At 36.3% G+C, this 25,333-nt stretch overlaps 1 pseudogene; it reads left to right on the top strand.

Annotated features, from left to right (window-relative positions):
- Window positions 1-330: 330 nt before the first annotated feature.
- Window positions 331-25,333, top strand: part of LOC100991218 (flavin-containing monooxygenase 5-like) — a 38,429-nt pseudogene continuing 13,426 nt past the window's right edge.

The following is a 25,333-nucleotide window of genomic DNA, read 5'->3' as shown; positions in this document are numbered from 1 at the left end:
GCCATGCTCTTTTTTGGGAGAAGGGTTCATGCTCATGGAATCCACTGATCTTACCATGTACACCATCATCCTGAAGCAGCAGGCTTCATAGAATAGTGCGATGGTTTCTCAAAGTCACAGTTACTGACAGCTAGGTGACGATACTTCGCAGGGCTGGAGCAAAGTTCTGTAGAAAGCTGTATATGCTCTGAACCAGCATCAAATGTATGGAACTATTTCTCTTATAGCCAAGATTCACAGGTCCAAGCATCAAAGGGAAAAAATGGAAGTGAGACAACTCACCATTACTCATAGTAGACCACTAACAAAAATTCCTGTTCTTGCAACTTCATGCCCTGCTGGCCTACAGATCTTAGCCCTGGAGAGAAATACAACAATGATTCCATTGAACTGGAAGTTAAGCCTGCCACCCAGCCATTTTGGCTTCTCATGTCTCTAAGCCAACAGGCTACAAAGGGATTTAAAGTGTTGGCTGGAGTGATTGACCCAAACCTCCAAAAGGAAATTGGAGTTAAGAAAGAGTATGTCTGGAATATAGGAGATCCCTTAGGGAATCTCTTAGTATTACTATGCCCTGTGATTAAGGTGAAAGGAAAATTACAACAACCCAATCCAGGCAAGACTACAAATGGTCCAAATTCTTCAGGAAAGGTTTGGGCCACCCTACCAGGTAAAGAACCATGGCCAGCTGAGGTGCTTGCTGAAGGCGAAGGAAATACAGAACGGGTTGCAGAAGATAGCTGTAAATACTACCTATGACCACATGACCAGTTACAGAAATGAGAACTGTAATTGTCATGAGTATTTTCTCCCTCTTTTGTTAAGAATACATTTTTATGTATTGCATATATACATATATTAAGCAAATATCTTTGTTTCATTCCTCTTTTTTCTTTATGATATAATATGATTTATTGATTTTATATCAGTATTTAAGCCCTGTTAATTTTACTTCATAGTATTTAAGTTATGTGATATCAGAAGAAGAGTAAACACACCCAGGAACTTTACTTCCTCTTTTAGTGAAGGTATTAGGACATTTTTGGCTGTACACAGGATAGTTGTATCATGTTAGCCTGAACTATTCCTTTTTCATTGCCTTTTTGGAGATTAAATATGGTTCAAGGAGATCTCTATAGGTGCCAACTGGACAATGGATGGACTTGTGATGGTTGATTTCAAATGTGAACTTGACTAAATTAAGTAACACCTAGAGAGCTGATAAAGCATTGTCTCTGGATGTGTCTGTGGCAATGTTTCTATAGAGGCATGGTATGTGAGTCGGTGGACTGAGTGGGGAAGATCCACCCTCAGTGTGGTTGGCCACCACCCAATTGCCTATAGCTCCAATAAAACAAAAGGCAGAGGAAAGGCGTGTTCTTTTCTCTCTCTCCTAGAGCCAGAACATACTTCTTATGCCCTTGGACACCAGAAGTCCAGGTTCTCCAGCTTCTGGACTCCAGGACTTACACCAGCAGACCCTCACCCAGGTTCACAGGCCTTCAGCCTCAAACTGAGAGTAATACCATTGGTTTCCTGGGTTTTGAGGCTTTCAGACTTACACTGAGCAATGCTACCAGCATCCCAGGGTCTCCATCTTGCAGATGGCCTGTTGTGGAACTTCTCAGCCTCCACTATCAGGTGACCCAATTCCCCTAATAAATATCCTCTCATATACCTATCTATACCTATATCTTTATATGTGTGTATCTCCTATTGATTCTGTCTCTCTGGAGAATCCTAATAAACAAAGAAAGGAACACGTCACCTAGGTAATGAGAGCAGTGCTTTGTCATCACAGATTCCTGACAAAATTTGTCAAGGGAGCTTCTCTTATGCTAAAGAGCCCCAAAGCGGGGAATTGGAGACAGATCTCCTTCAGAAATGATTTATAACAGTTAAGTGGAAATAGTCTACCTTTATCTGTTGTGATCCCATTCCAAGAAAAAAGGTTGGGTTCTTCTAGGAGCAGGTATAAAGATCCTACCCTTCCATAAAAAACCAGTGGCTGGTTAAGTATAAAAGAGGACTGAGGATGGGAAGGCACACTGGCAACACCAAGGTTCCTCAGGAAGTGGAGAGGGCACCTTGGGGGCATCACAGAAAAGAGGCCAGCAAAGAGAGGAGACTGTCTCCTGCAGCTTAGTCACTTGGTACATTAGCAACCCAACCTGAGGGGCTCAGGACAGGAAAATCAACAACGGCACAGCTGCACCCCACAAGAATCCGGGAAGGGGATGATTCCCCTCCTCAAAGACAGTAAGTTAGATGACCCTTCCTTTGTGACATTACAAGACTGTGGTTAGCTGGGTCTACTGAATTTTCTGCCTTCTTCCATCTTCTGCTCCATAAACTTTTATTGCATTGGTTTAACCACTCTTCCAACAGCAACAATATATCCTGAAATTTCAGTAAAAGCTTTGGGAAAGTAAGAATTTTTTTAATAATACTAGAAATCTGGAAAAATCTAAAATGTGCAATATAATGGAAATTTTTGCACCATTAAAATTTATTAATTCATTTAACAAATATTTTTTAGTACTTGGATACAGTTGTCATTCAGTATTCTCAGGAGATTGGTTCTAGAACTCTCTCAGATACCAAAATCCTGGGATGCTCAAGTTTCCTTTTTTTTTTTTGAGATGGAGTCTCGCTCTGTCACCCAGGCTGGAGCGCAGTGGCACGATCTCCGCTCACTGCAAGGTCCGCCTCCCGGGTTCACACCATTCTCCTGCCCCAGCCTCCCGAGTAGCTGGGACTATAGGTGTCCGCCACCACACCCGGCTAATTTTATGTATTTTTAGTAGAGATGGGGTTTCACTGTGTTGGCCAGGATGGTCTCGATCTCCTGACCTCGTGATCCACCTGCCTCGGCCTCCCAAAGTGCTGGGATTACAGGCGTGGGTCACCGCACCCAGCCTCAAGTTTCTTATACAAAATGGCATAGTATTTGTATATAACCTACACACATCCTCCCATATACATCCTTCCACATATTTTAAATCATCTCTAGATTGCTTATAATACCTAATACAGGGTAAATGCAATGTAAATAGTTGTACTGTATTGCATATTATTTGTATTATTTTTTATTTTTGTATTGTTATTTTTGTTGGTTTTTTTCTGAATATTTTTGATCCATTGTTTATTGATTCCACAGATGTGGAACCCACGGTTACAGAAAGCCAACTCTGTATGGAAATATATTCACAAAACTGTTAGATGAAAAAGTAGGTTACATGCTATAAGTAGTACATTAAATTTTAAAATACATATAGATTGATAGATATAAATAGGTATGCACAGAGAGAGAGAGAAAGAGAGAGAGATTAAATCCAAAACTATATATACTGTATAATCTCTGGGTTGATGAAATAAGCAATTTTTATTTTTATTTTTTCTTTTAATTTGACATTTATGATTTTCTAAATTTGCAAATATGTATTAACTGTGGGATAGAAAAAAAGTGGAAAACATTCCTGAGTCCATTGTAATAGTTCATAAGCTATAATAACTGTATGTGAATAGGTAATGTTCTAGATATCAAGTGGATATAAAATTTAAGACAGTGGGAGTTTGTTTTACACTGATTAAATTACTTATTAGCTCCGTTTATAAATAAACATAGAATATCTACATTAGAAAAGAAAATAAAACTTCCTTGAAGAAAATGCATGTAAAACTGCTATGGTACAAGCAATATAAATGTATATTTCTCACTGTTTCTAACTAAGTACAAAATGGACACAAAAGAAAATTTAGCATTAAAAGTGAGCATCGGTTTTATTGCCAAAAGGACAAGGTCTTCCCAATCAAGCTGGATTGGAGAATGTGACTCATCCCCATAACTAGAATAAGATTCCTATTTCTTCTCCCCAAACCTAGACTTTGGAAGCTGCCTGGAAGAATAAATTCTTCAAAGCACTCATCTCTAGCCAGAGGCATGGAGGACCACAAGTATACTTCACACCCTGAAGGGCAGAAGAAAGAGGCTAAGTGAGAGGGGGCAGTGCCTCAGGCTTGCTTCAGGTCATCCAATAGACAGCAAACCCTGCCACCTTGTCCATCAGAGAAGCCATTCATCCTCCCACTAAGAGAAGTGAATTAGGGTACAGAGGAAGGAAAAACCAGAATTAATACCCCCAAAATGCACCCCTCCTGGGGGCTAAAGCAGGAATCCCCTCATCAAAACAAGACTGAATTAAGAAGGGCTTGACCTTATGAGTACTAAGCCCACGTCTCTGTCATTGAGTTCCTGTGCTATCCTTTGGCACTATGATGAGGACTCGAAGAGAATGATGATGTCCTTATCTTCACAACATCACTGTCAAGTTGAAGAAGAAATATGGCACACCTGAAATAATGCAATATTATAGAAAACTGTAGTGAAGTTTTAAATTGTGTACTGCCAAGTATGATGGGTAAAAGAAGGTCAAAAAGAGTTAAAATTGTCAAGAAAAACTTCAAAGAGGCAATAAAACACCTGAGCTTCAACAGCATTTCTCTCAATTGACAGAAATGAGTCTTGATAAATAGATGTAATTGGGTATATATGGAAAAGACTTTCTGAACAAAAGGAATAACAGGCAGGAAGATACTCAAATAAAAAGGTCACATTGTGTTGGGTAGTATAAGGATGACATGCAAGATGGCAGGGTGATGTCAAAGAATGAGCACTAAGATCAAGTAATAGGGTGAATCCAGATTTACCAAGAGCCTTGAAAGCCAGGTAGAGATGTTTAGCTTTGACGCAACAAGAAATGAGTACACTCTCGAAGAAACTGCTCACTACAGCCATCAAAACCAAGAGCCCTAAAATATTTCTGTCAATATACTAAATGGGAAGACAAGGGAAATTGTTGTTTAACAAGTCTGATATTTTCTGTTTCTGGACTGCCATAGAGCAGTGATAAAATATAATTAATCTGACTTAATTAGGTTGAAATAGAGTAATGCCTTATAGAGGCCAGCTTCTATTCTGATTTCGAATTAGGACCCAACATAATATTCATATGTACATTTCTGGCCAATCTTGAGCATTTTTTTAGTTATTAGTAAGCAGGCTATACTAGAGTTCCCTTTATTATATAAAAATTATATTCTAATAAAATTTAATAGCGTGTACAAAATCTGAGATATAGCTACAATAAAAGATTTTGAATCAGCTGAAATTCATGCAAATTTTGTCTTGATTAAATGAGGAAAATATTTTATGATTCTAATAAAATGATCAAAGGCCTGTTCTCTAAATATATGTATTCCAAAATAAAATAATATAAGCTAGACTAGAAGCAAGCAAACCTCTATCGAGGGAAATGATGATTATGCTAAAATAAAAGGGGACACTGACATGGCAATAAACCTTGATCTTGTCTGCCAAAACAAAACTGAATGTCTTCTTTATTCAACAGACCTTGTATGAGAAAAAAATGCAGTGATTGGCACTGGGGTCAGTGGATTAGATGCCATTAAGAGCTGCTTGGACGAGGGACTCGAACCTGTATGTTTTGAAAAAAGCAATGAGATTGGAGGACTGTGGAGATACGAGGTAATTAATAAACATTCTCATAAACTCTGATGTATCTGTATACTATGAGAGAAGTGTTTTCTTTCTAACTAGGAAATAGAACTCTGATGACATATAACTTAGATATTCTTTAAGTGTTCTTTTCAAAGTAGTGATATCTTACATTCATATAAACCTGAAATTTTTTGAAGTGCTTACACAATCCTATTCACTTTTATTCCCCCAACAACCCCATATGGAATACTTAGGGTATCAGTATGCAAATTTTACAGATGAGAAAGCTAAAACTCAGAAATTCTGTATATTTATCCAGCCTCTAGCACACTTGGTAATAAGACTTAAGATCTCCTGAATTCTGTTTCTGACATTTTCCTCTCTACCATAGAATCATCCTCTTTATGTTGCTTTGTGTTGTTTAATGGATGCTGAAAAAACTACCTGTACCAAGAAAGATGTGTGTAATCATGATTATACTCATGCATAGCTTAAAGCAATAGGTTTTATATCATGGATAGTATCCCAGATGAATAGAAGTAAGCGTATTCTTAAAAATAATGTCTTCCATTTATGCAGCCAACAGACACATGAAAAAATGCTCATCATCACCGGCCATCAGGGAAATGCAAATCAAAACCGCAATGAGATACCATCTCACACCAGTTAGAATGGCAATCATTAAAAAGTCAGGAAACAACAGGTGCTGGAGAGGATGTGGAGAAATAGGAACACTTTTACACTGTTGGTGGGACTGTAAACTAGACAGTGTGGTGATTCCTCAAGGATCTAGAACTAGAAATGCCATTTGACCCAGCCATCCCATTACTGGGTATATACCCAAAGGATTACAAATCATGCTGCTATAAAGACACATGCACACGTATGTTTATTGTGGCACTATTCACAATAGCAAAGACTTGGAACCAACCCAAATGTCCAACAATGATAGACTGGATTAAGAAAATGTGGCACATATACACCATGGAATTCTATGCAGCCATAAAAAAGGAGGAGTTCATGTCTTTGGAGGGACATGGATGAAGATGGAAACCATCATTCTGAGCAAACTATCGCAAGGACAGAAAACCAGACACTGGGTGTTCTCACTCATAGGTGGGAATTGAACAATGAGAACACTTGGACACAGGGTGGGGAACATCACACACTGGGGCCCGTCATGGGGTGGGGGAAGGGGGGAGGGATAGCATTAGGAGATACACCTAATGCACGTGACGAGTTAATGGGTGCAGCACACCAATATGGCACATGTATACATGTGTAACAAACCTGCACGTTGTGCACATGTACCCTAGAACTTAAAGTATAATTAAAAAAATAATAATAATAATGTCTTCATCATTTATGCAGCCAACAGACACATGAAAAAATTCTCATCATCAATGGTCATCAGAGAAATGCAAATCAAAACCACAATGAGATACCATCTCATGCCAGTTAGAATGGCAACCATTAAAAAGTCAGGAAACAACAGATGCCAGAGAGGATGTAGAGAAATAGAAATGCTTTTACACTGTTGGTGGGAGTGTAAATTAGTTCAACCATTGTGGAAGACAGTGTGGTGGTTCCTCAAGGATCTAGAACTAGAAATACCATTTGACCCAGCAATCCCATTACTGGGTATATACCCAAAGGATTATAAATCATGCTAAAGTAAAGACACATGCACATGTATGTTTATTGTGGTAGTACTCACAATAACAAAGACTTGGAACCAACCCAAATGTCCACCAATGATAGCCTGGATTAAGAAAATGTGGCATATATACACTATGGAATACTATGCAGCCATAAAAAGGGATGAGTTCCTGTCCTTTGTAGGGACATGGATGAAGCTGGAAACCATAATTCTCAGCAAACTATCACAAGGACAGAAAACCAACCACCACATGTTCTCACTCATAGGTGGGAATTGATCAATGAGAACACTTGGACACAGGGCAGGGAACATCACGCACCAGGGCCTGTCGGGGGGTGGGGGGCTGGGGTAGGGATAGCATTAGGGTAAATACCTAATGTAAATGACGAGTTAATGGGTGCAGCACACCAACATGGAATATGTATACCTATGTATCAAACCTGCACATTGTGCACATGTACCCTAGAACTTAAAGTATAATAATAAAAATAGAAAGTATAAGTAAAAAAAAAGTCTTCTTGAAGTATAATTCATTTTTTTAAAAAGGCAGCCTTTTTTCTCTTAAGTATTCAACATATTTTTCTACTACTTTTTGTTTTTAACCCTGAACTTTTTTCTTCTTTTCTTTTTTTTTTTTTTTTTTTTTTTGAGATGGAGTCTTGCTCTGTCTCTCTAGGCTGGAGTGCAGTGGCGCAGTCTCGGCTCACTGCAAGCTCCGCCTTCCGGCTTCATGCCATTCTCCTGCCTCAGCCTCCCAAGTGGCTGGTACTACAGGCGCCTGCCACCACGCCCGGCTAATTTTTTGTATTTTTAGTAGAGACGGGGTTTCACCATGGTCTCGATCTCCTGATCTCATGATCCGCCCGCCTCGGCCTCCCAAAGTGCTGGGATTACAGGCGTGAGCCACCGCGAGGGCCTATCCCTTAACATTTTAATATACATCACATTTGCATGATTTTTTTTTCTCTCAATTTTCATAATGCTTTTTTCTAGGGGCTTCTCTTAATCCAAATTCTTTTAGTTGTGATGTCTTTTTTACCCTTTGGAAGTTTCTCTTCTCAACCCCTAATTTTTAATTAGGGGTTTTAATTTTGTTTGTTATGCTGCATTTTAGTATCTATAATCTTCCTCCTGTTAAGTTATAATGTAATTACTGGTATTAATTTAGGTCTGTCATTATAAGCAAAATTCTGAACTATAAAGAGTTCCCTTTGTAGAGAAATGAGTCCAATGCCTCCGTTGTTCCTGTTGGGCAATATTACAGTAAACTGACTGTCAAGTACATTTTTTCAAGGAAAAATAAGCCTACAACCACCTGTCTGATCATACCTAACCATTCTTTGTTGTGCTACTGAATCCTGAAAGCCATGGGTTTGTTGTTTCCCACAGGAAACACCTGAAAGTGGAAGGCCTGGGATATACAAATCTATGACCTTCAGCGCTTCAAAGGAGACGACAGCCTTCAGCGACTACCCTTTCCCTGATCATTATCCCAACTATTTGCACAATTCCAAAACGATGGAGTATCTCAGGATGTACACCAGGCACTTTCACCTCATGAAGCACATCCAGTTTCTGGTAAGGAATGAAAACTATGCTCATCACCTACAAATTGTTGAAGGCAAAGCTTGTGTAAGCCAGAGAAAGCTAAGGCGTATTTTCAATTTGCATTTTCCATTACAATTCAGAGAGAAATAGCATGTCTTCTATTAGTCTCAAGATTAGTGAATCTAATATTAGTTTTCCCAGCAGAGGAAAAGCATTGTCTCATTATTTGAACCTAAAATCTAGTTTTCAATTAATTTTATTAAATAGAGAATATAAGTTATGGGGAAAAATTAATGTGTTTTTTTCTCTAAGGTACCTTGATGTCTGGAAAGGGATCATTTTAGGACATTTATGTGAACAAAATTCCTAAAGAGCCAGAAACTCTGAATATAAAAGGCACAGCCTATTTTATTTGTTAAGACACAGAATTGGGGGAAAAAAAACGGAAGACTGAGAACAATACTCTAAAACCAAGGCTGTCTTTGTTTCTTTGTTCCCAGTCAAAGGTGTGCAGAGTGAGGAAGCACCCAGATTTTTCATCCTCTGGCCAGTGGGATGTTGTGGTAGAAACCGATGGGAAGCAGAAATCCTGTGTCTTTGATGGGATCATGACTTGCAGTGGCTATTACAATTAAAAGTGTTTGCCCTTAAAGGATTCCCCAGGTGTTTAACTGATGAGTGTACAAGAAAAATCTTTGCATTCTAAGAATCGTAATATCTGCAGTATTACAGCATTGGACAGAACTGTTTACATGGTACAGTGGGGATTAAAAAAAAGAGGGTGTAGCAACTTTCTGGAATAGCCAGGAAAGATCTGATAATAGAAATATAATACTTGAACGAGAAACTAAGAGTTCCTCAGGCAAACCAAGGTCTGGGAGCAGGCATTCCCGTAAGAGGAAGTCATACAAGAAAAGCAATAGCATGTGAAATAGTCACAGGAGCTCAGGGAACGACACTCACTTGATGTTCCTGAAGCAGGTGAGTGTGCAGGGAGAGATATGTAGGAGTCAATAAAAGACCATTGAAATGTGTGTGTGTGTGTATTTGTGTGTGTGTTTATATGTTTGGAGGGGCAGGTACATGATTATACTTTCATTTTGTAAAGATCAGTCTTGCAGTGATGTGGAATATTAATTGATATGGAAGAGGGGGACAAAGCAGGAACATCAATAAAGAGGGTTTTTTAATAGTCCATTAAAGAGATGGTGAAAGCCTCTAGTAAAGTAATGGTAGTAGGACGCAAAAGGAGGAGAAAAATTCAGGAAATATTTTGGAGGTCATTACAAGACTCAATGAATGATAAAATATGCGACAAATAATTTTTTATTTAATATTTTTGAAATTTTACTTTTTATTTTTGAAATACTATTTAATATTTTTGAAAAATAATACTTTTTTTTTCCTTGAGTTGGAGTCTCTCTCTGTTGCCCAGGCTGGAGTACAATGGCACCATCTCAGCTCACTGCAACCTCCGCCTCCTGGGTTCAAGCGATTCTCCCACCTCAGCCTCCTGAGTAGCTGGGATTACAGGCACATGCCGCTATGCCCGGCTAATTTTTGTATTTTTAGTAGAGACGGGGTTTCACCATGTTGGCCAGGCTGGTCTCGAACCCCTGACCTCATGATCCGCGCGCCTCAGCCTCTCAAAGTGCTGGGATAATAGGTGTGAGCCACCAGGCCTGGCCAAATATTTTAAAGATGTTTTGAAATTTCTGTTACTCTAGATTTGCACCATCTTAGTCACTGCTAGCAAGATGTTGCTACTGAGCATTTGCAATGTGGCTAACAGGAATTGAGATGTAATTTCAGTGTAAAATACACACCAGCTTTTGAAGACATAGTAAAAATGTAAAAAATATGTCAATAATACCTTTGTAAGCAGGACAATGGCCATGGAAGTCCGAATCCACTAAGGAGTATGTTAAGAACTCACCTGCCTAAAAACAATTAATTGATAATAAAGTATAAAAAATTAAAAATTAAAAGAACCTTTGTATATCAATTATATACTGATAACATCTTAGATTTTGTTGGGTTAAATAAAATATATTATTAAAGTTAATATCTTTTTTCTACTTTTTTCATATTACTACTAGAAAATTTAAAATTGCATATGTGGTTGAATTATATTTCTTTTAGACAACACTGCTCTATATTGCTAAGTATCTTTACATATTTTTAAAATCAATTTATGGAGTCATAAAGATAGAACAACAGTTCCTCATGAATCAGTAGAGAGTAAGAAAAAGTAATACCTCCTAAAGTGACAAGTCATCATATTGAGCAAATTTAAAGCTGGATTTTTGAAAGGAAACATTAATGTGCTCTGATTTTTGTCTTAGGCATATCATTGCTGCCACTGGATATTTCATTCCTTGGATAATCTCATTTTGAAACATTGGCAGCAACTGACCAACCAACAAAGAAAGGGATTTAAGTAACACATACTTCAAGTTTAGAAATAAATTTTCTAAAACAGTCTTTCCTATTTCTGTTTGTGATTTAAGAGATTCTACCCTTTCCTTATAGGGATCGAGAACTTCCAAGGTCCCTGTCTCCACACCTAGGCATACAAGCATCTCGACTATTTTGTGGGGAAGAGAGTGGTTGTGGTCAGCATTGAGAATTCTGGAGCAGATGTGGCTGGCGAGATCAGTCATGTTGCTGAACAGGTTTGACATTCTAAACTGATTCTGTTCTTGGTGTAACCTTGATATCTGCAAAGCATGGCCCATAGTGAGTCTAGGCTTTTGCTAGCCCCAACCTTGACTGCTGCTCTCCAACGTGGTAAAAGCACTTTCTTCTTCTGACTTTTCACCATGAGTGAAAGAATGTAGAAAACCAAAATAACGGTACCCTCCCATACCATAATGCACTGAAATTATGGAAGATAGCAATCAAACTAGAGTCAGATAACGGGAGTTATCAAGGTGTAGCTACGCTAGAGAGATGGAAACTTTCAAACTGAAATGAATTTTACAGAAAATGCCAAAATTTTCATACTGGAAATAACGTTTAAACAGAGAAATATATACACAAGCATAAGTAAAAATACACTGCTGATACAAGAGCAAGGAATAGGGTGGAAATTCTGTGGGCTCCCACTGACTGAAAAAAATGAAGAGTAGGAAAAAAATTAGCTATTTTTTTCTCTGCAGGGAATGTTTTTGACCCCTAAAGAGCATAGAGAGATTACTTTTCAAAACTCAAAATTAATTTTCATTTTTGATTTAGGATTTCCAGGAAGAAGACACAAGATTTCCACTACTTAAAGTCTTCTGTATGGATGAAATTCAATCAACCATTCTGAGTGCCATCTTACCCCCTGCCAAGCATTGTATGCAAGATATAATGATAAATGAGTCATAATCTCTGAGATTAAAGACCTCACAAGCTAGTGATTTTATTTTCATTAAAAACTCAGTAGCCTTTTTAAAATCTCAGTTAAATAATTCAAAATAGAGAATTTTTTAAATGTATCCTCTATTTTTCATGGACTTCATACTTTTCACGTTAAATTTTCCATTTGTAAATGTGAAAAAATTCAAGATGTGCATTTTCACATTGCATTTTTGATTTGTGTGTGTGTGTGTGTGTGCATGTTTTGTTGTTGGTGTTTGTTTTCTTAATAAAGGCATGGTCTCTCTCTGTCACCCAGGCTAGAATGCAGTGGCACTATTGTAGCTCACTGCAATCTTGAACTCCTGGGCTCAGGCGATCCTACTGCCTCAGCCTCCCAAAACACTAAGATTACAGGCATGAGCCACCATGCCCAGCCTGTATTTTTGTTGTTATCTCAGTCTTTGCATCCATATATTTTTCCATCAGTCTAAATTGCAGAATGATAGAAAGGAGAAGGAACCTGGATACTAACTTGTAGCTCTCAACATAATAAATTATTCATGTTAACTTTTTTTCCACATTGTGAGACCTAAGAGATTCCAGATATCTAGCACAGCTATAAGTGAACATTAAAATGGAAACAGAAAAAACAATAAAAGAATTAAAATGACTTTAAATAATTGGACCGGAGAAATGTATAGAGTGAAAGAAGAGGAAGAGAATCAGGGAGGGGGGATGAGATGATATGAGAAGTTAATTATATTCCCTTGACAGTTTAGAAAAAAATGCATCTGAGCTTCTGAGATAACAGTAATAAGAAATAAAATGGTAATTTGGCAACGACTTCTCTCCTACAGGTTTTCCTCAGTACAAGACCAGGTGCATGGATATGGAACCGGGTTTGGGATAATGGGAATCCCCTTGATATCACACTCTTCACTCATTATAATAGAATAATGGAAAAAATTTTCCCCACATTCATGATCAACAGATGGGTAGAAAATAAATGAAATGCAAGGTTTAACCATGACAATTATGGGCTACAGCCTCAACACAGGTAAGGTCTAGGATTTAAAACAAATAAACAGTATTTCAAAGCTACTAGACCAAGCAGAATCTATAAGCTATATTTAAGAAATAAGAACGAAAGGGTACCAATCTAATATTTGGATAGAGAATATTCAAGTTATTTCCTTCCTACTAGTAACTTCAGGTCATTCTACTAAGGTTCTACTGAGAAAAAGATGTGGGGGTTGGGAGTAGGGGAGTAGAGGCAAACTTTAATACTTGTTTTATTTGAGACTCACACCATCTAACTATGCCACCCTCTATTTCCTCTTTCACTATCATCTGTTAACCACTTCCTCTTCACTCCCAGATTCAAAACTTTGATTCCTCTGGAGGGCATGACTGTCACCCTCAAACCTATTGTCAACCAGGACAATTTCAATGTCTGTATGTATGACTACTCAATACCCATGCAGTGCAGCCCCTCGACTTCCTCAACTGCACTGGTCTCGTGTCCACTTCACTTGAGTCCTCCACACCCATAGCCATCCTGGAACTTATCACCCAGAACTACAGTGTATCCGGATGTCATTCCAGGGCCCATTATGTGATTGCAGCCTCTTCCTTTTACACTCTCATCCCACTACACGCTAGCCAGTTCTCTGACCTTATCCAGTCCTCTCATCCCATGTCTTCCTCTTCTTGTTCTTTCATCTCTGTTACCACTTTTCCTCTATTTTCTTTCTTGCTCCCCTTTCCCCACTTGTCCCTCAAAACTTGGTGTTATCCATGTATCTATTCTTGGTCTTCTTCCCTTTTCTCCCTACACAGCTTCCTTTATTAAAAAAAAATTAAAAACACCCCAGGCAAAAGATAAAAGCTTGAACTAAAGCACTGAAAATAAAAAAAATAGTATTAAGAAGTATCTGGAAGAAAAAGCATACATAGCTTTAGGACTAACTGATGTTGGATGTGTGACTCCAGGTTCTTTCCTGAGGAAAAAGTATTCAGAAGATGAAAGATGTGTATTAATAGTAAAGTGGAACTGAAAATATGACTTCTTGCTACTAAATTATACCTCAAGTACTAAATTACAATTACCAAAGATCTGTGTGTCACTGAACATAAGTTTTTCCAATGAAGATTCACTCTTAAAATCACACAGTTGCACCTTGTAGGCCCTTGAAAAATATTAATGACCAACTGGTGTTAATATTTACATTATATTGAGTGAAACTATATCTGTTAAGAATCAAAAAGCTTTATTCCTGGAAAAAAATACTATTAGCTAAAAGTATATTTAGCTAAAAATAATTGGGTGTATTGTCACCTGATTATCACAATCTGATCTGATTGTTATATTATTATTATCATTTTACAGATTAGGAAACTGAGACTGAAATGTTATGAGACTTTTCCAAGATCTCACAACTAGTAAGTGACAGGACCATTATTAGTCTAGTTCTGACTCTGAAAATCAAGTTTGTAACCAATAAACTGTATCTCCTTTTCAGGAATGCCAATATAGAATATAAAAAATTGTTAAAATACTATGGTGATTTCCTGAGCATTTGCCAACCAAAACTTGTTTATGAAGAAAATTTATACTCCATTCTTGATGTTACACTCTTTGCCATGCAGATTTCTCAGCCATCAGGCTACTGTGAGTGATGATCTGCCTAACCACATAATTTCTGGAAGAGTCCTGATGAAACCAGACATGAGAGAGTTCACCACAACATCAGCCTTCTTTGAGGATGGCACTGAAAAGAACATTGATGCTGTCATCTTTGCTACAGGCTACACCTTGTCCTTCCCTTTCTTGGAGGATGACTCAACAATCCTGGACAGCCAGTACTCCGTGTTTAAATTTATGTTCCCTCCCCAGCTGGAGAAGCCAACACTAACCTAGCTTCATGGGCATTCTCCAGCCAGTGGGAGCCATCATTCCCGTTTCAGAACTCCAGAGCCGATGCGCTGTGCAAGTATTCAAGAGTAAGTGGTGGTCTTCTGCATGAGCAAAGTAGGTTCCTAATTATACAGTAAGACGTTAAGAGCACTCAGAAGGTCTTCTGTTCAATACATCTTCTCCCTTACTCTATTGAAGTGCCTGAAATTTCACCATTAAAAATGGACTACATTGGGACTATCTAGAGTTTTGATTTTCCACTTCTAAGAGAATCCTATTAAAAGAAAAGCATTCCAGGAATTATAAAAACACATAAAATTATAATCAGGTTACATTTTGGTATTTTGTATCCATTCATTTATTTATTTCCAGTAGAAAGCTAATTTATCATAAGGCTTTAAAGAAACAGAAAATAGAGAAGGTAGGAAAACAAACAAGGGAGAATATGCTTATGAAAGTATTTCAGAAAGGTTGCGAAGTTATTTTACTTTGTTGGACAACTCCAAGTATTTGGTTCATATTCTTGACTCATTTCCAAAGTCCTTACCTTTGATGCTTCAGAGCAAATTGGTAAAATTGGTATCAGAAAGAAATCAGGGCTGGGCACGGTGGCTCACGCCTGTAATCCCAACACTTTAGGAGGCTGAGGCAGGCGGATGACTTGAGGTCAGGTGTTTGAGACCAGCCTGGCCAACATGGTGAAATCCTGTCTCCACTAAAAATACAAAAATTAGCTGGGCATGGTGGCGCATGCCTGTAATCCCAAGTACTTGGGAGGCTGAGGTGGGAGAATTGCTTGAACCCAGTGGGTGAAAAACAAAAAAGAAGAAGAAAAAAAGAAATCAGGATCAAGTGTGATAGAATTGCATTGTAGTTTCTGCTAACCAGAGTAAATTGATGAAGTCATCTGGAGAAGTTTCCCTCGGATTCCTAAATAATTGTTATCAAGTTCTCCATGATCTGATTAATGAGAAGTCAGAATTGTATCGAATCAGGATACATCACCAGACAGTTCTTTCCTGATGAGTCAAAATGTGATAGAAAATAGTAGATACCTTCACTGAATCCTTTACTTTTGAGACATAAAATTATCAATTAGACAAGTCAAGAATTTAAAAGATGTACTGCTGTACACTGAGGCCAGAGCTCATATCTAAGTGGCTTATGTTGTTTCTGTATCTTACATCGTTCACTTTCTAAAGCCATGTGGTTATTCCCTCAGTGAAGTCATTTCTAATAATAACACATTTTATTCTCATTTAAAAATATCTACAATATATCACTACTTTAGGCAGATATGTTGGTTTCCATATACATATATCTTGCTCCTCTTTCTTCTAGCAAGTATACATTTTCTTTGCTGACTTCCGCTATGAATCCATGCCTGGAAATATGAGCACCAATAAATACCAGTGGAATGTTGAAAGGTGACAAATGGATAATATGATGGTAGCCATAAAAGAGAATAGTTACAAAGTCACTTATCATGCTTACTGGATTTAGCTACCTGTACCTAATTGCGTTTTTTAAAATAAACATTTTAAAAGATTTATTTTAGTATAATATATACATAGAAAAGTACCATGCCATGAATGTTTAGCTTACTGAATTTTCACAAATTGAACAACACTCACCTACTCAACCATCATTTAGTTTAAAAAAATATATAACAACAACAAAAAACTCAACAACATGACTAGCACTCAGAAGCTCCCCCTGCAGTTTTTTCTGTCCCCAGCATGACCAAGAGTAACCACTATTTTCATTTCTAATAGCAGCAGTTCATTTTCACTTTTCAATTTTTTTCACAGTGTGTGTTGTATTCTGTTTGGCTTCTTTCACTCAACTTGATATTTGTGAGATTCATCCATATTTTGTACTAATTTATTTTCACTACTATATAGCATTCCATATACTTATCCATTGTAGATATGGATTTGTATATATATATGTATATATCTCCACAATCACCCATTCCACTTTGATGGGCATTTAGAGTTATTGTAAACAGTGATGCCCTGAACAATCTAATACATGTCTTTTGTTGAATACACATATTTCTGTGGGGTATATACTGAGGAAAATAATTGCTGCTTCACAAGGTGTGCGTATGTATAAAATAGCATTTTAATGTACTAGGTTGCCTTTCCATTCTGCAAGTCTGTTTCTTTGATGTCTTGCATACTCAACCTCTATATTATGTTTTGTAAGACATTTAACAATATTCATGAGTAGATCCTACTTTTGTACCAACAGATATGTGCACCTGATGAAGCAATGAGGGGAATAATTTAGAAGTTGATGGGCCTGCCTCTCTTTGTTCTGTTACCCTGATTTATTGTCTTTTCCCACTCTAACCTTTGTCATGTCCTCTCTCCCCACAAAACACACACATGCACTCATACACCATCTTCTTTTTTATTACTTGCTTTTCTTTTTAACAAATATAGTTATTGCAATCTTGAGAAATTCATGAATGTATAAGTGAGAACTGAGAATTTTTCCAATTGCTCTGAGGACTGAGAAAAATCATTTTTGAGATGTAAGATCAATGCCAGGGCCTATTCACATAATGAGAGGGACTTTTGAGGCAGATCACAGTACAGTTTGAAGATCTCTGGGAAATTAAAAATTATATCAAGGGAATTCTTAATATTTAAAAATTTTGATTGCAGATTTAAACTGAGAAACAACTCCAAACATATTTCTCTTAAGGGAAGGCTAACTTCCCTTCCACAACCGGAAAATGATAGAAAGGAAAATATCTTCCTTGAGAATTTTTTTTTTATAAAGGGCTTTAGTTATATGTTCCATAAAGACCTGATTATTATAACTGTGTTCTTTCAAAACCACTGTTTTCATTTACTTGTTTTCTCCAGCTTTCCTGACAATCCTCTTATTTCTATCTCTTTTTCTTAGGACTGAAAAAATTACTCTCCACAAGTGCCATGATAGCTGACATCAACAGGAGGAAAAAGAAAATGGCAAAAGAGTAAGAAACTTAATTGTTGGTTAAAGTAAATGAAGCCTACTTAGACAGAGATACTTGATTTTTCTCATTATGTACTTTACACCTAAATGAGATCTCCTAAGATAATTTTAGTTCATTGTGAAAAATGTACATGGAGTTCATGTATAAAAATGCCTGGCTATGGAACATAAATCTCATCATTTGTTGGTCAGCCATAGAATATTAAATCTATGCAATGAAGGCCTGGCATGGTGGCTCATGCCTGTAATCCCAGCACTTTGGGAGGCCGAGGTAGGCAGATCACCTGAGGTCGGGAGATCGAGACCAGCCTGACCAACATGGAGAAATCTTGTCTCTACTAAAAATACAAAATTAGCCAGGCATGGTGATTCATGCCTGTAATCCCAGCTACTGGGGAGCCTGAGGCAGGAGAATCGCTTGAACCCAGGAGGCGGAAGGTGCAGTGAGCCAAGATCGCGCCATTGCGCTCTAGTCTGGGCAACAAGAGCAAAACTCCGTCTCAAAATAAATAAATAAATAAAAATAAAAATAAAAAATCTATGCAATGAGCAATCTCCAAAAGTGAGAAATGTCAAGAAACTTTATTCATTGTGAGACGTGAGATCACAAAAACTACATGAGAAATTAGCAAAATTCAGAATCTAAAGAAAAATACTTTACAGATGTATAATTAAGTGAAGAGTAACTTAAGATGATGTACATTCATTTCAAATTGTTAAACACCTACTTTGTGCACTTTGTAATAAATTTCCATTCTAAGAGCATCCTTAGGGGAATTTTGGAAGAGATGCTAAAATATCATTATTATAATTTAATAACTAAGCCAACAATATAAACTGTAAGACTAAATATAACATGTAAATATCATTTACTTTTCCTATGATCTCATGTCTCTACTTAAGTCTATACTTATTCATTTTTATTTGCTAAAATAGATTTTCCCTTTGTATTTTCTGTCTGATTACTTTGGGCTTTTAGGAAAGTTACTGATTTATATACATTTATTTTGTAATAACATTTTACTTTAAATTTTTGCTGATTATAATATTTATTTGATTATCTTAGATTTGCTGAGTAGACCATGAAAATAACTGTAATTTAGACTCTTCTTTCCTTTTATTTATTTCTTTTTTCTGGTATTACTACCTTGGCTGTAACTTACAGGATGATCTTAGATAATAGAGAACACTATACCTATTCTTGCTTTGTTACTGATTTTGTTGAGATCACCTCTAGTATTTCACCATTAGGTATGATACTGTCTACTGGAGGCTGAGAAAGTATCCTTCTGTTCCTATCTTATGCAAAGAAACGTATGTTGAATTTCATCAAGTGCCTTTTGACCATGTTTTTTTTCTTAGTTTTATTTTTTATTTTATTTTTTATTTCAATAATTTTGGGGGTACAAGTGGTTTTTCGCCAAAGGGGTGAATTGTATAGTGGTGAAGTCTGAGATTTTAGTGTACCCATCACCTGAATAGTGTACATGTACCCAATATGTAGTTTTTGATTTCTCACCTCCCAATCCCTCCCTCCTCCTTCTCAGTCTCCATAGCTCATAATATCACTCTGTCTGCCTTTGTGTACTCATAGCTTAGCTCTCACTTGTAAGTAAAAACATACGGTATTTGGTTTTCCATTCCTGAGTTACTTCACTTAGACTAATGGCCTCCAGCTCCATTTAAGTTATTGCAAAAGACACTATTTCATTCTTTTTAATGGCTGAGTAGTATTCCATGGTGCATATGTACCACATCTTCTTTATCCATTCATTGGTGGATGGGCATTTAGATTGGTTCCATATCTTTGCAATTGTGAATTGTGCTGCAATAAACATACATGTGCAGGTATATTTTGACTATATTTTTAAATGATATGAATTTTCACCATTGATTTGTTGATGGCATGAATTATAGTAATATATTTCCAAATACTAAACATTTCTTAATTTCCAGGAATAAGGACTACTTGGTTATTGTGTATAATTATTTCAATATACCGTTAAATTCTATCAAATAGAATTTAACGGTCTATTAAATTTATAGACGGAATTGGTCTGTGATTTTCCCTTAGATGGAATGTGATTTTAGATGGTATGTGATTTTCCCTTAGATGGAATTGTTCTGTGATTTTCCTTTTTGTTTTCACTTTTGTTTCGATTTTTATTATGTTGTTAAGCTTATACGAACTTTACAAAATGAATAAGGAAAGTTTAGTGCTTTTCTATGGTCAGAAACAACTTAAATAGACTTAAATAGAATGGGGAGTTCAAGTTACTTGGAAATTTGAAGTAAAAAAATTGATAAAATTGACATTAGCACCCCATGCTTATTTTAGAAATAATTCCTAGACCACATTTTTCATTGTTTGCTTTATTAGGGGTCTAGTTGCATTCTTCTGTTCTTGTGAAAGGTAAAGATACATTGTATTAGAAAATTATCATGCTTATCTAATTTTGCAAACTTTAAGCCTGTAGTTATGCACAATATTTTCTTATCTTAATTGCTCTTATTTTTTGTATAAAATTCTTATTTATTTTTATATGTATAGTATTTGTCTTTTTCTTCTTTTGACTAAACCTTCAAAAATTTCTCTATTTTATGTTTATTTTTATTTTTCAAGCAACTACCTTTGAGATTTTTCAATTCCTCTTTTTTATGAATTTAGTCTTTCACCTTAATGCCTTATTACTACTTTCCTTGGCTTTGTTTTGTGTTCCTTTCAAACTTCATTATTTGGCTACTTGGTGCATTTACTTTACATTATTTTTTCTTGGATAATACTAACTTTTTTCTCTCCTAACATTTTGAAAAGTTTTGATATTTTTAAGATAGTCTGTAATTCCAATTTGGTTTCCTCTTTTACCCAAGAGTTATTTAACAGAGTGATGTTTAATTTCCAAGTATGTGGATCAAGTCACATAAAAGTGAATAAAAACTAATTCATGACTGTCTAGGAATATTACTTAAGGGCAGAATTTGTGTCCAGGATTAATACATGGAAAAGATAGTTCATGTAGCTTGGAAGCATGAAGTACGCAACAGAGTTTAACACTCTACTCAAATCATATATTCCTCACTTACCAAGGCTTACGTAATGAAACTGCATTTTGTTTCTAGAAGGGGAATCAGTATCTAAGATTGCATCCATTCACATATCCAACAATTTCTGTGTGTACGTGACTCTACTTGGTACTTTGGGAACTTTAAAGATATCAGGAATTCACATCTTCTGTTTAGGAAGTGTATTCTTCTAAGGAAATTAAGGCATGTGCATGAAATTTGATAAGAGAATGATTTGGTTAGTAGAAGATAATGAAGTCAATAAACGAAGCAGAAACAAATTCCAGTGTAAACTTAGAGGAGAATAGTGACTGAAATCTGGCACGGGGCTTCAAATATTTTCTTCTTATTCCAGGTTTATAAAAAGCCCAAGAGATACATATCAAGTGCCATGTATTGACTACATGGATGAAATTGCATCTGAATTAGAGTCAAACCCAACCTGTTCTCTCTCCTCCTCTGGGATACAAAGTTAGCCAAAGAGATTTTCTATGGGTCTTGCACCGCATGTCAATATTGTCTACAGGGGCCAGGGAAATGGACTAGGGCCCAAAAGGCCTTTCTTACTGAAAGAGACCGGATCCTCAAACCCCTGAGAACACGTGTGGTCAAACACACTAGACCTTCTTCCTCTAGTCTGTGCTGTCCTTTTTCTCTTTGTTTCCATGTTAGGCATCCATGCCAGTGATATGTTATCAAGCTCACATTGACATAGATGTTTAAGGAACTAGAGAAGAACAGCTCATTGTTATTTGAATTATATCAAAATGAAGACAGTTAATTATATGGGAGAAGACATTTATTGGATAGACTAGCTCATATATGAATACTTAAATAAAAAAATTACTCTGATAATGATTTTTCTAAATGCTTTATATGAAGAGAGGTTTGAAAATGTGTATCTTATCTCTTCTTTATTTTAGTAGTAATTTGAAGTATTTACAGATTTACATATAATATGACAATGAACAGTAATTAAAAATGGGATTCAATTTTTAAAGGGGTGGAGGCAAAATTAAACCAGAGTAAAGCTCAAAAGTACACTGTGTGGTCTCAAATTATCACCCCACAGATAACATATTTATTGCAAAAGGAAGATGTGTCTTTTCCATGGGAAAATCTGACAGTTATCATCTTAACTAAGTGATCAAACAGCACTGTTAATAGAAGGCCAACCTGAAAATTTGCAACTCCTAACATGACGCAATGAGAAGTCCAACATTACCTATCTAGTATCATTGCAAAAAATGTTTAACTTGAATTTAATCATCAGGAACAATCAGAAAAATGAAGAAAGTGCAACATTCTGAAGACATCTATAAAAAACTAAACTAAAAAAGACCAGGAAAAATTTTCTATATAATGGTGACTAAAGAGACATAATGACCAAATGCAATATTTGAACATGGATTCAGAGTTTGGTACAAATGGGAAAATTTAAATGCACACTGTAAATTAGATTATCTTTTTAAATTAATGTTAATATTATCTGATATAATAAAGGTATTATAGTTATATAGTAAAACATTCTTATTTTTGGGAGATGTATGCAGAAATAGAATGAGTAAAGAATCATGATATCTACAATTTATTTGCAAAAGGTACAAGAAAAAGGATGTATGTGTGTGTAAGAGAGAGATAAAATAAAAGATACAAAATATTAGCAACTGGCAATTCTAGGAAAAAAGTATACAAGTGTTAATTATACTATTTCTTCAACTCTTGTAAATTGGGAATTTTCAAAATTCCTAATTTTAGGGAAAAACACATTCTCTATAATGATTTATATGTGGGCCACAGATAAGCCATAAATTTGAGTTTAACTTTTTATTAACCAAACCAAAAAGGAAAGCTTAAATAAGCAAATGGTAAGACTTATGAAATAAAAACAATTCAATTGCTAAAGAGAATAGTAACTATCCTAGGTATTAAAATAGGGAAGAACTTTCTATGGGGGCTTCTTATAATAGAGGACACTATGTTGTAACAATCTTTGCTAAATATTATTTCTATCAAAAGAAATTTTTATAAATGTTTAAAGCATAGTCCCAGAAAGTGTCTAGAGCAATTTTTAAGACAGTAATTTTGATCACAGGGTCTTATTCTTTAACGTGTAGTTGAATGGGGCTCAAACTCTTCGTGTAATTGAAAGACTGGGTGGTGCAGCTGTCCCTAAAGAAGCTCAGTCCACCCGCCTAAGACTTGAGTTCAAGGAGTGCTTGCTTTGGGGGTCAAGATTATTTCTGGTAAATTATTTTGAATCTGCTCCTCATAGGCAAAGGACTGATTGAGGCCCCTAAATTCTACTCTTTATATTACGGCCAAATGAATTTTAATGTGCAAAAATATATTGAACAAACTTTCAAAAGAATATTCATTTGAACATCCTGTTGAACCCTTTACAGTAAACTTTGAAATATACACCAATAAAAATGAGTTAACTTATTGTAAGGGATTGCAATTTATAAAACAGTTAACGGCTGAGCACAATAGCTTAAGCATGTAATCCCAGTGCTTTGGGAGGCAAAGGAAGGAGGTTCTATTGAGGCCAGGAGTTCAAGATTAGCCTGCGCAATATAGAAAAACTTCATCTCTACAAAAAATAAATAAAAAATTAATCGTGCATGGTGGTGTGCACCTGTAGTTCTAGCTAATCAGGAGGCTGAGGTAGAAGAATTGCTTCAGCCCAGGAGTCTGAGGCTGCAGTGATATATGATCATATCACTGCATTCCAGCCTGGATAACAAAGTGTGACTTTGTTTCTAAAAACTAAAAGAGAAAAAGAAAAAATTACTAAAAACTGTTAAAAGTTGAGAAATATCTATCAAAAATAATAAATTTAGATTAGAATTAGCTAAACTTTACCATTTTTTTAGCAACAACTAACTAGCAGGGTCACCTATCTATTTAGCCCCTTCTAAGATCAAAATTTGTTTTCAACTTTTATTTTAGAATCTGGAAGTACGTGTGCAGATTTGTTATAAAGGTATAGTGTGTGATGCTAAGGTGTGGAGTACAAATGATTCTGTCATCCATGTAATAGGCATAGTACCCAGTAGGTAGTTTTTCAACACTTGATCCCCTATTCCCCACCTCTTGTATTCCCCAGTATCTATTGTTTCCATCTTTATGTTCATGTGTACCCAGTGTTTAGCTCCTATTTATAAGTGAGGACATGTGGCATTTTGTTTTCTATTCCTGTGTTAGTTTACTTAGGGTAATGGCTTCCAGCTACATCCATGTTGCTGCAAAGAGCATGATTTTGTTCTTTTTTATGGCTGCATAGTATTCCATGGTAGATATGTATCCTATTTTCTTTATCCAACTCACCATTGATAGGCATGGGTTGACTCCATATCTTTGCTATTGTGAATAGCACTGCAATGAACATACAAGTGCATGTGTCTTTTTGGTAGAACAATTTATTTTCCTTTGGGTATGTATCCAGTAATGGAGTTGCTGCATCAAATGGTAGTTCAACTCTTAGCTCCTTGAGAAAACTATAAACTGCTCTCCACAGTGGTTGAACTAATTTACATTCCTGTCAACAGTGTATAAGCATTCCATTTATTCTGCAGCCTCTCCAACATCTGTTATTTTTTTACTTTTCAACAAAAGCCACTCTGACTGGTGTAAGATGGTATCTCATTGTGGTTTTGATGTGCATTTCACTAATGATTAGCAATGATGAGCATTTTTTCATACATTTGTTGGCTGCATGTATGTCTTTTTTTAACTTTTAAGTTCAGGGGTACATATGCAGGTTTGTTACATAGGTAAACTTGCATCATGGGAGTTTGTTTTACATATTATTTCATCACCCAGGTATCAAGCCTCATACTCATTAGTTATTTCTCCTGATCCTCTCCCTCCTCCTACCCTCCACCTTTTTATCAGCCCAAGTGTGTGTTGTTCCCCTCTATATGTCCATGTGTTCTCATCATTTAGCTCCCCCTTATAAGTGAGAACATGAAGGATTTGATTTTCTGTTCTTGTGTTAGTTTGCTAAGGATAATGAACTCCAGCTCCAACCATGTCCTTGCAAAGGACATGATCTCATTCTTTTTAATGGCTGCATAGTATTTCATGTTGTATATATATCACATTTTCTTTATCCAGTCTATCATTGTTGGCATTTCCGTTGATTCTATGTCTTTGCTATTGTGAACTGTGCTGCAATGAACATACACGTGCATGTGTCTTTAAAACAGAATGATTTACAGTCCTTTGGGTGTATGCTCAGTAATGGGATTGCTGGATCAAATGGTATTTCTTTCTTAAGGTCTTT

This window comes from Pan paniscus, chromosome 1 (assembly GCF_029289425.2).
Source record: "Pan paniscus chromosome 1, NHGRI_mPanPan1-v2.0_pri, whole genome shotgun sequence".
NCBI classification, from domain to species: domain Eukaryota; kingdom Metazoa; phylum Chordata; class Mammalia; order Primates; family Hominidae; genus Pan; species Pan paniscus.
The sequence above is the reverse complement of the archived record's forward strand: the minus strand, read 5'-3'. Positions and strand labels throughout refer to the sequence as shown.